Consider the following 8,845-nt stretch of genomic DNA (forward strand, 5'->3'; position numbering starts at 1 on the left):
GCAACCCTAAATACCTTGGATATATGTTTTCTCTATTATACATACAATTATGAACATCCAAGGTATTATCCTAATCTAGCATACAAAATAATAAATATAACAAGATAGAATACATATCTCTTTGATGTAGAATGTCTTCATGAAGCTTGAGTGCCTAGTGCCCCAAGTGTGACACCTCAAATGGTTCACACAACACCAAATACACTTGGAATAACTTGAGAGAAACTTGAACACTCCTTGAAATCGTCTAGCCCTCACACTCACACATTAGTGCACGATTTCTTGAGCCATGGGATTCTTTTATATGGTGGCTATTAGGGTTACACCATGTAACTCATAACTTTACCCATTCCTTATGCTCCATGGATTTTAACCTCCATGGAGTATCCATGGGTCACCCCATGGACTTAGTCCAACATAAGGAATCTTGGATCACAAGCCCACATATATAAGAATGAATGATTTACACAATCAACCCATATATTTAATTAGTCTCCTTTTGATCACTTAATTAATTCCAAATTAATTCTTGATCAATACTAATTAAATAACCTTATTAATATATTAGAACTTATAATATATTAACCAACCTTAAGTGTTATTTCTCTCATTATAGTCTATCCAAATGCATGATGCCATGCAACCCAAATGGACCATGCCGGGTCGGGTCAAGTCTTACCAATTATAGTTATGGACTTAGACATTAATCCAACAATAGGATGATGTTATGTTAGTGACCGGTTAGGTCGGTATCCTGGTTATAGGATGGTTGTTGTGTTAGTGATCTGTTAGATCGGTATGATTATCTGTTATATACATTCTAGCGTATGATATTTATGTGCACATGATTATTTGATTGGTATGGGGGTTGGGTTGAGGCGGGTCCTGCTTCGTGCTGTAGGCCAACATACCCAGGGCGGACCGGATAGACTGCAGGCCCAGGAGGGCACATAGTCAGGCTGAAGGCCAGGCGAGCGGTCCGGATAGGCTGAAGGCCCCGAGAGGGCGGACCAGACGTGTCGAGGCTCGAAGAGTGGACCAGACAGACTGAAGGCCCGGTTCGGGCGGTCCAGTCATACTGTAGACTCAGAGAGTGGACCAGGTGGACTGAAGGCCCGGTGCGGGCAGACCAGTCATACTGTAGACTCAAGATGCATGGTTGTTTTGTATTTGTTGATATGATATGATTATGGTTATATGAGGTTGGTATTTTGGGGGTAACTCACTAAGCCTTCGAGCTTACAGTTTCAGTTTGTTGTTTCAGGTTCAGCGGATGACCGCGGAAAGGCGAAGGCGTGACCATACACTTCCTCATATTTTGATTTGGATTTCTGGGATACTCTGATATAAACTATTTTGGAAACCGTTTTGTAATGACTTTGAGTATTTGAAATGTTTTAAAAGTTTAAATTTGGCATGAAATTTTATGGATGTTACAGCCAGTTTCCATAAAAAGCTTCGATGTCATCATTGGCATGGATTGGTTGAGCCCCAATCGTGCTGATATCCTTTGCTACGAAAAAGCAATACGTCTTAATCCATCTGGCGAAGCCCTCGTTATTTACGGTGATAAACTTAGCTCAAACCTTCGTATCATGTCATGCATCAAAGCCCAGAAATATCTGCGAAAGGAGTGTCATGCATTCCTAGCCCATGTTGTTATTGAAAAGCAGGAAGTTAAAGACCTCGAGAGCATCCTCGAAGTCTTCAACTTTCCTGATGTCTTCCCCGAAGATCTTCCCGGAATCCCTCCCGAGCGCTAAGTCGAGTTTCGTATCGACTTAATACCCGGAGCTACTCCTGTAGCTAAATCTCCATACCGTCTAGCGCCGGCAGAAATGCAAGAGTTATCCAGCCAGCTCAATGAACTGCTCAGCAAGGGATTCGTCAGACCAAGTTCCTCACCCTGGGGAGCCCCGATCTTGTTTGTGAAAAAGAAATATGGATCCTTTCGGATGTCCATAGATTATCGCGAACTGAACAAGCTTACCATCAAAAACCGTTATTCCTTACCCAGAATCGACGACCTCTTCAATCAACTCCAAGGAGTCAGTTATTTCTCAAAGATAGATCTGAGATCAGGGTACCACCAGTTGCGAGTTCATGAGAGTGATGTTCCCAAGACAGCATTCCGAACTCGCTATGGCCACTACGAGTTTGTAGTAATGCCCTTTGGTCAAACCAATGCACCTGCAGTGTTCATGGACATGATGAATCGGGTGTGCCACCCTTTCCTAGACAAGTTTGTAATAGTATTCATTGATGATATACTTGTTTATTCTCGAAGTGAGGAAGATCACAGACAGCACTTGAGGCTAGTGCTAGAAACTTTAAGGGCGGAGAAACTATATGCAAAGTTTTCAAAGTGCGAATTCTGGATCAGAAAAGTAACCTTCCTTGGCCACGTGGTTAGCGAGGAAGGCATACATGTAGACCCTTCCAAAATCAAGGCGATTGAGAATTGGTCAGCACCGAAGACACCCACGGAAATCCGTCAATTCTTGGGTCTCGCTGGCTATTATCGCAGGTTTATTCAGAATTTCTGGAAGATCGCTAAGCCTTTAACCACCCTGACACAGAAAGGTGTACCATTTAGTTGGGGAGAAAAGCAAGACACTTCATTCCAAACCTTGAAGCAGGCCCTATGTAGCGCATCTATCTTATCTCTGCCAAAAGGGACTGAGGACTTCGTGGTCTACTGCGATGCATCCAATCAGGGCGTAGGCTGTGTGCTTATGCAGCGAGGAAAGGTTATTGCCTATGCATCGAGACAGCTGAAAGCACACGAGGTCAATTATACAACTCACGATTTAGAGTTGGGAGCAGTGGTCTTTGCGTTAAAGATTTGGAGACATTATCTATACGGAACCAAGTGTACCGTCTTCACCGACCATAAGAGCCTACAACATATCTTCGATCAGAAAGAGTTGAACATGAGGCAACGACGATGGTAGAGCTACTCAGTGATTATGAGTGCGAGATACGCTATCATCCCGGCAAGGCCAATGTGGTAGCGGATGCCCTCAGCTGGAAAGAGTATTCAGGTCGTAGAGTGAACGCACTGACAATGACCATTCATTCCCATCTGTCCGCGCAAATCAGAGAGGCTCAGCTGGAAGCCTTAAAACCAGAGAACATGTCAGATGAAGCATTGAGGGGAATGGAAAACAACCTAGAGATCAAAGGAGACGGAGTTTACTATTTCATGAACCGGATTTGGAACCCAAAGTTCGGTGGGTTCAGGGAGGTTTTCATGAACGAAGCTCACAATACTAGATACTCCGTTCACCCAGGTTCGGATAAGATGTACTTGGATCTCAAAAGCTCTATTGGTGGCCGAACATGAAAGCAGAGATCGCTACCTTCGTGGGCAAGTGTCTGACTTGCGCCAAGGTGGAGGTGGAATATCAAAAGCCCTCAGGTCTACTTCAGCAGCCAGAATTACCTGAGTGGAAGTGGGAAAGGACTACGATGGATTTTATCACTAAGTTTCCCAAGTCTCCGAGTGGGTACGATACCATCTGGGTAATTGTCGACCGATTGACCAAATCCGCCCACTTCCTGCCAATCAAAGAAACATTCAAGATGGAGAGACTTACACGAATCTACATCCAAGAGATAGTTCGTCTGCATGGTGTGCCTGTGTCCATTATCTCTGATCGGGATAGCAGATTCACCTCGAGATTTTGGCAGTCACTGTAGAAGGCTCTTGGAACTAAGCTGGATATGAGCACAGCTTACCATCCACAGACCGATGGGCAGAGTGAGAGAACCATTCAGACATTGGAGGAATGTTGAGGGCGTGTGTTATAGACTTTGGCAAGTCATGGGACACCCATTTGCCCTTGGTTGAGTCTCTTACAACAACAGCTATCACACCAGTATCAAGGTTGCGCAGTTTGAAGCCCTCTATGGCCGTAAGTGCAGATCCCCTCTATGCTGGGCTGAGGTGGGTGACACATAGCTAGCTAAGGGTCAAGTCTCCGATAGCACTCTCACGGGCCCAGAGATCATCCGAGAAACTACAGAAAATATCGTACAAATCCGGGAACGACTGAAAGCTTCAAGAGATAGGAAAAAGAGCTACGCCGATAAGAGACGAAAACCCTTGTAATTTCAGGTTGGTGACCTTGTTCTTTTGAAGGTCTCGACCTGGAAAGGCATGATACGCTTTGGAAAGCGTGGAAAGCTGAACCCGAGATACATAGGACCGTTCAAGATCCTCGCTAGGATCGGTCCCGTAGCATACAAACTTCGTCTACCGCATGAGCTTAGCGACATCCATCCTGTCTTCCAGGTGTCGAACCTTAAAAAGTGTTTTTCCGAAGAAACGTTAGTGATCCCCTTGATGAGATCGATATCAATGAGAACCTCAATTTTGTGGAAGAACCAGTCGAAATCATGGACCGGGAAGTCAAACGAACGAAACAAAGTCGCATACTGATAGTGAAGGTCCGCTGGAATGCCAAGCGAGGACCTGAATTCACTTGGGAGCGCGAAGACTCAATGCAACAGAAGTATCCTCATCTTTTTCTGAGTCCATGATTTGTATTCTATGTTTGAATTTCGGGACAAAATTCCCTCTATCGGGGGGGATGATGTGACAACCCGAAATCTTTATCTGTAAATCAAATTCATCCAATAAAAGTCAGACTTGTTTCCACTATCATTTTACAGTGTTTAGGGTTATTTTGAGAGTCTCTAAGCCAAGTGCAATTAAGGGTTGAATGTTCGGCAGCGTTATCTTGGAATCTGTAGTTTGCAATCGAGCCTAGAACACCTTCAAAGGGAGTTCACGGCTGCAAACTAGGTTCACGGCCGTGAACCCATGCTTGGGCTGTGAACCATCCTCCTTATATATATGTGGTTCACACCTTTTCTCCTCATTTCTTCAAGCTCCAGCCGTGAACATCCCCATTCTCTCTCAACTATCTTTGACCGTGAACACTCTTAAAGGCCTCAAAACGTAAGTATTTCATCCCTTACTTGTTCATGCTTAGAAACCCCTTGATTCTAGCCTTGATTCATCACTTTTTCATCATCATCTTCATGGTCTTCAAGAGTTCACGGCCGTGAACCCTTCATATGGGCCGTGAACCCTTTATATGGGCCGTGAACCCTTCATAATGGGCCAAAAAACCTTCAAGTATTCATGAGTTCTTGGGCCGTGAACACACCGTGGGCCGTAAACCCGTCATGTGTTCATGGGTCGTGAACACATCTTGGGCCGTGAACCCATGGTGGTTTTGCCGTGAACACTTTCTTGTCCCTCATTCTAGGTTCCAACACTTCATTGTAAGTGTTTCCTACATCCTAAGGGTGTTTCCTATGCTTGTTGGTGGTTTTAGACACTAATTGTAGGCCCGTACATGTTAATCTGTGCTTAATAGGACCGTACTGTGCTCGGGATTCCACTTAGCATACCAAACATCTTATCGTTGTCATTCATCCAAGCTACTCGTAGTCAAGTGAGTTCATACCCCTATGCTTTTACTATTTTTAAGGTTTTCAGGGGGGGAATACAAGCCAAACACAAATGATTTTGTGAACTTATACAAAAGAATTTCAAAACTTATGCAGTTGATACAACCAAAAGATTTCCATGTTTTATAAAATATTTAGATATTTTATCCCTTTTGTAACATGCTGAGCATAAGGGACGTTTTCAATATATAACCATAATTGCATAGTTTTCAGATCAATACACGAACCAAACACGCAACATACATGCAAACTATAATAGGTATAGTTTGGGGTTTTCAATACACAGTTTCATGAATTCAGAGTTATACATTGCAAAACATATAAACTATGACAGATTTAGTTTATGAAATACATTCGGACTTCAAGAGTACAACATTAAATAATTATTTAAGTATAATTATTACCCTTTTAAGCGTACACACGGATTCAAATACAAAAGAACCATACAGCACCACACGTAAACTAGTTAATACAGGATTGTGAGACAACTCTTCAATTGTACCTTTCGGGGTACAGATTAAATCCTATCAAAGTATAACAGAGTCTCCTGGAGGGAGAGCGTGAGATTTGTGAATAGATCTATTGGGGACTGACAATCCCACACCTGAACTGCTAGCTACAGTTAGGCAGGCATGCCTGGGGTGACAAATGTTATTTAACCGACACTTGAAGAACGTCGAAAAGGTCACTAGGTCATATCAAGCATGATTATATGACTCACAATAGTATAAACTAACCTTTGTTTTGTGGGATTTCATTCTTCATTAGTTTTATTTAAATTAATAGAACTACTATACATTACTGGAGGATTCCAGGGGATACAATACATTGTTTTATTTTAGTTAATAAAACGGTTATACATACTGGTAGTAACAGTGTTTTCAAAAAGAACATTTTTATACATTACTGGTGGCAGCCATGGTTTTCATACAAAGGGTTTTCCATTCAAAATAGTGTTATACAATACAGTTGGTGATAACCAGACATGCGAACTAATACATTATACATTACTACGGAACATGGTATCAAACATTATGTTAGAAAATATTGGATTTTCTCGGAAAACATACAAATATTTTTACAGGATTCAATGACAGATTTTCACTACAAAATATACTTATGAACTCACCAGCTTAATGCTGATACTCTTTTCAAAACTGCTTGTATTCTAAGGAGATCAGTAGACAGGTACCTCCCGCAGTTTTTGGAGAAGACGGAGCGTATAGAGTCACGTCTTTTACATTGTATTACTTTTAATGTATATGATTTCGAATCAAACAGATGTAACTACTTATATATATATATATATATATATATATATATATATATATATATATATATATATATATATCCAATGTAATGGTTGTGTTTACTATGATTACTATGATGCAATTGTTGTGATACTACATATGACGTCATCCACCCCCGAACGTTTCCGCCGTTCCGGTTTGGGGGTGTGACACGACATCATAACCCTTATCAAAAACTTATCAAATTCCACTTGTGGCAATAGAATGCCGCCCCGAAGATACATCCGACGCAAGAACAACACGATAGCACCACCACCGCCGCCACCTCCACCACAAATGGATTCGGCCACATTCTAGGCGGTAGTTTCAGTCGCAGTCACTGCTGCTCTTGCACATATTAACAACAATGGTGCAAATGGAGGCGGAAGCGGAAACGGAACGGGCAGTTCCAACCATGGGATTAATCAAGGGCTTCAACATGCATTCACATATAAAGACTTTACAAACGGAAAGCCAAGTCCGTTCAACGGAAGTGGAGGTGTTATAGCCCTAACTCGATGGTTCGAAAAGACGGAGTAGGTCTTTGAGATTTGTGGTTGCCCGGAGGAAAGCAAAGTTAAATTCGCATCATGTACTTTTGCCGATAGAGCCCTTACATGGTGGAATGGCCACATCAAGGCTCTAACACTCCCAGTGGCGAACTCGATGAATTGGGAGGACCTCAAAACCATGATGCTTGAAGAGTACTGCCCTAGAGGTGAGGTACAGAAACTCGAACAGGAATTATGGAATCTCACTGTGAAAGACTCCGACATTGAAGCCTACACTGCCAAATTCAGCGACCTGGAAATCCTGTGTCCGGGAATGATCACTTCTGAAAGTAAGAAGGCCGAACGCTTCATTTGGGGACTAACTCCCGCGATTTAGGGGAATGTTGTGACATCCCCATTTTTACGGCCAGAAAAGACCGATTTTGTTTATGCTTTTTAATAAAAATCAAAGTAACTTCTTAAGAAAAGTGTTGCGGAATTTGTTCCCAAAACAAAATATGATAAAAAGTTATCAAAGCATTTCTTAAAGAAAATGTATTTTCATTACATTACAAAACTCGGGATGTCAATCATCGATACAAATCATAAGCATAAACTAAAAACATCATAGACCACAAAACACAATCTAGCCTCGAAACAACATAGGCCTTACAACATTCCATTTATTTTCTACTGGCCTAAAATCCATAATCTCTCGTCAAGTCTTCCAACTATGCTTTTGTCACTACATGTAATACAAGAAACTGAGTGGGCCAGGCTGGGGAACCTGGTGAACATATAGGGTTTTCAACCCACAATAAATAAGTTTATTATTTTCAACAATCATTAAACCCGATTACCCGTTCCCGTTATCCTCACCTTACGTCCCTAAAGCATCTCTCATATGGGACCTATCCTAAGGAATTTCATCGGGATGGACACTACTGCTAAGGGGATTCCTCAACCATATGTGTCTGTTATCCTCACCTTACGTCCCTAAATCATCTCTCATAAGGGACCTATCCTAAGTAATTTCCCCAAATTCACTATTTACGTCACGCAGTGTCGTGTTGGTTTTGTCGTGAAACTTCGACAGACCATAACTTCTTCATTAGAACTCGGATTTCGGCGTTCTTTATATCTCTGGAATCCTTGTCACGACCACTACAACTTTCTTCATAGATATCGGGTTTATCTAAAATTTTATTTTTGACGCTTATTTTTATCCTTTATTTATTATATTATTATAGACAGGTAATAAACACACAAAAGCACCTAATTCACATAATATTCAAGCAATTCATCTTTATTACTTTAAAATGGGTTACAACGGTTGACCTAGACTATTACATCAACATTAATGCTCAGCCCCAGAAACACGGGCGTTACAAATGTGATTGCTGCAAACCCAACAACATTCGACAGCGCCAAGCACCTTGCGCAAAAGCTATATGACCATGGAGTACAAAAGGGCATGATGGCTTCCATCACTGAACCAAAGAAGGGGAATGATAACAAGAAAAACTCAGGAAACAAGAGGAAAGGGCAACAAACTCAGGAGTCTGCAAAGAAGCAACAGAT

This window comes from Lactuca virosa, chromosome 7 (genome assembly GCF_052849685.1).
Source record: "Lactuca virosa cultivar CGN04683 chromosome 7, Lactuca_virosa_CGN04683_v6, whole genome shotgun sequence".
In the NCBI taxonomy this organism is placed as follows: domain Eukaryota; kingdom Viridiplantae; phylum Streptophyta; class Magnoliopsida; order Asterales; family Asteraceae; genus Lactuca; species Lactuca virosa.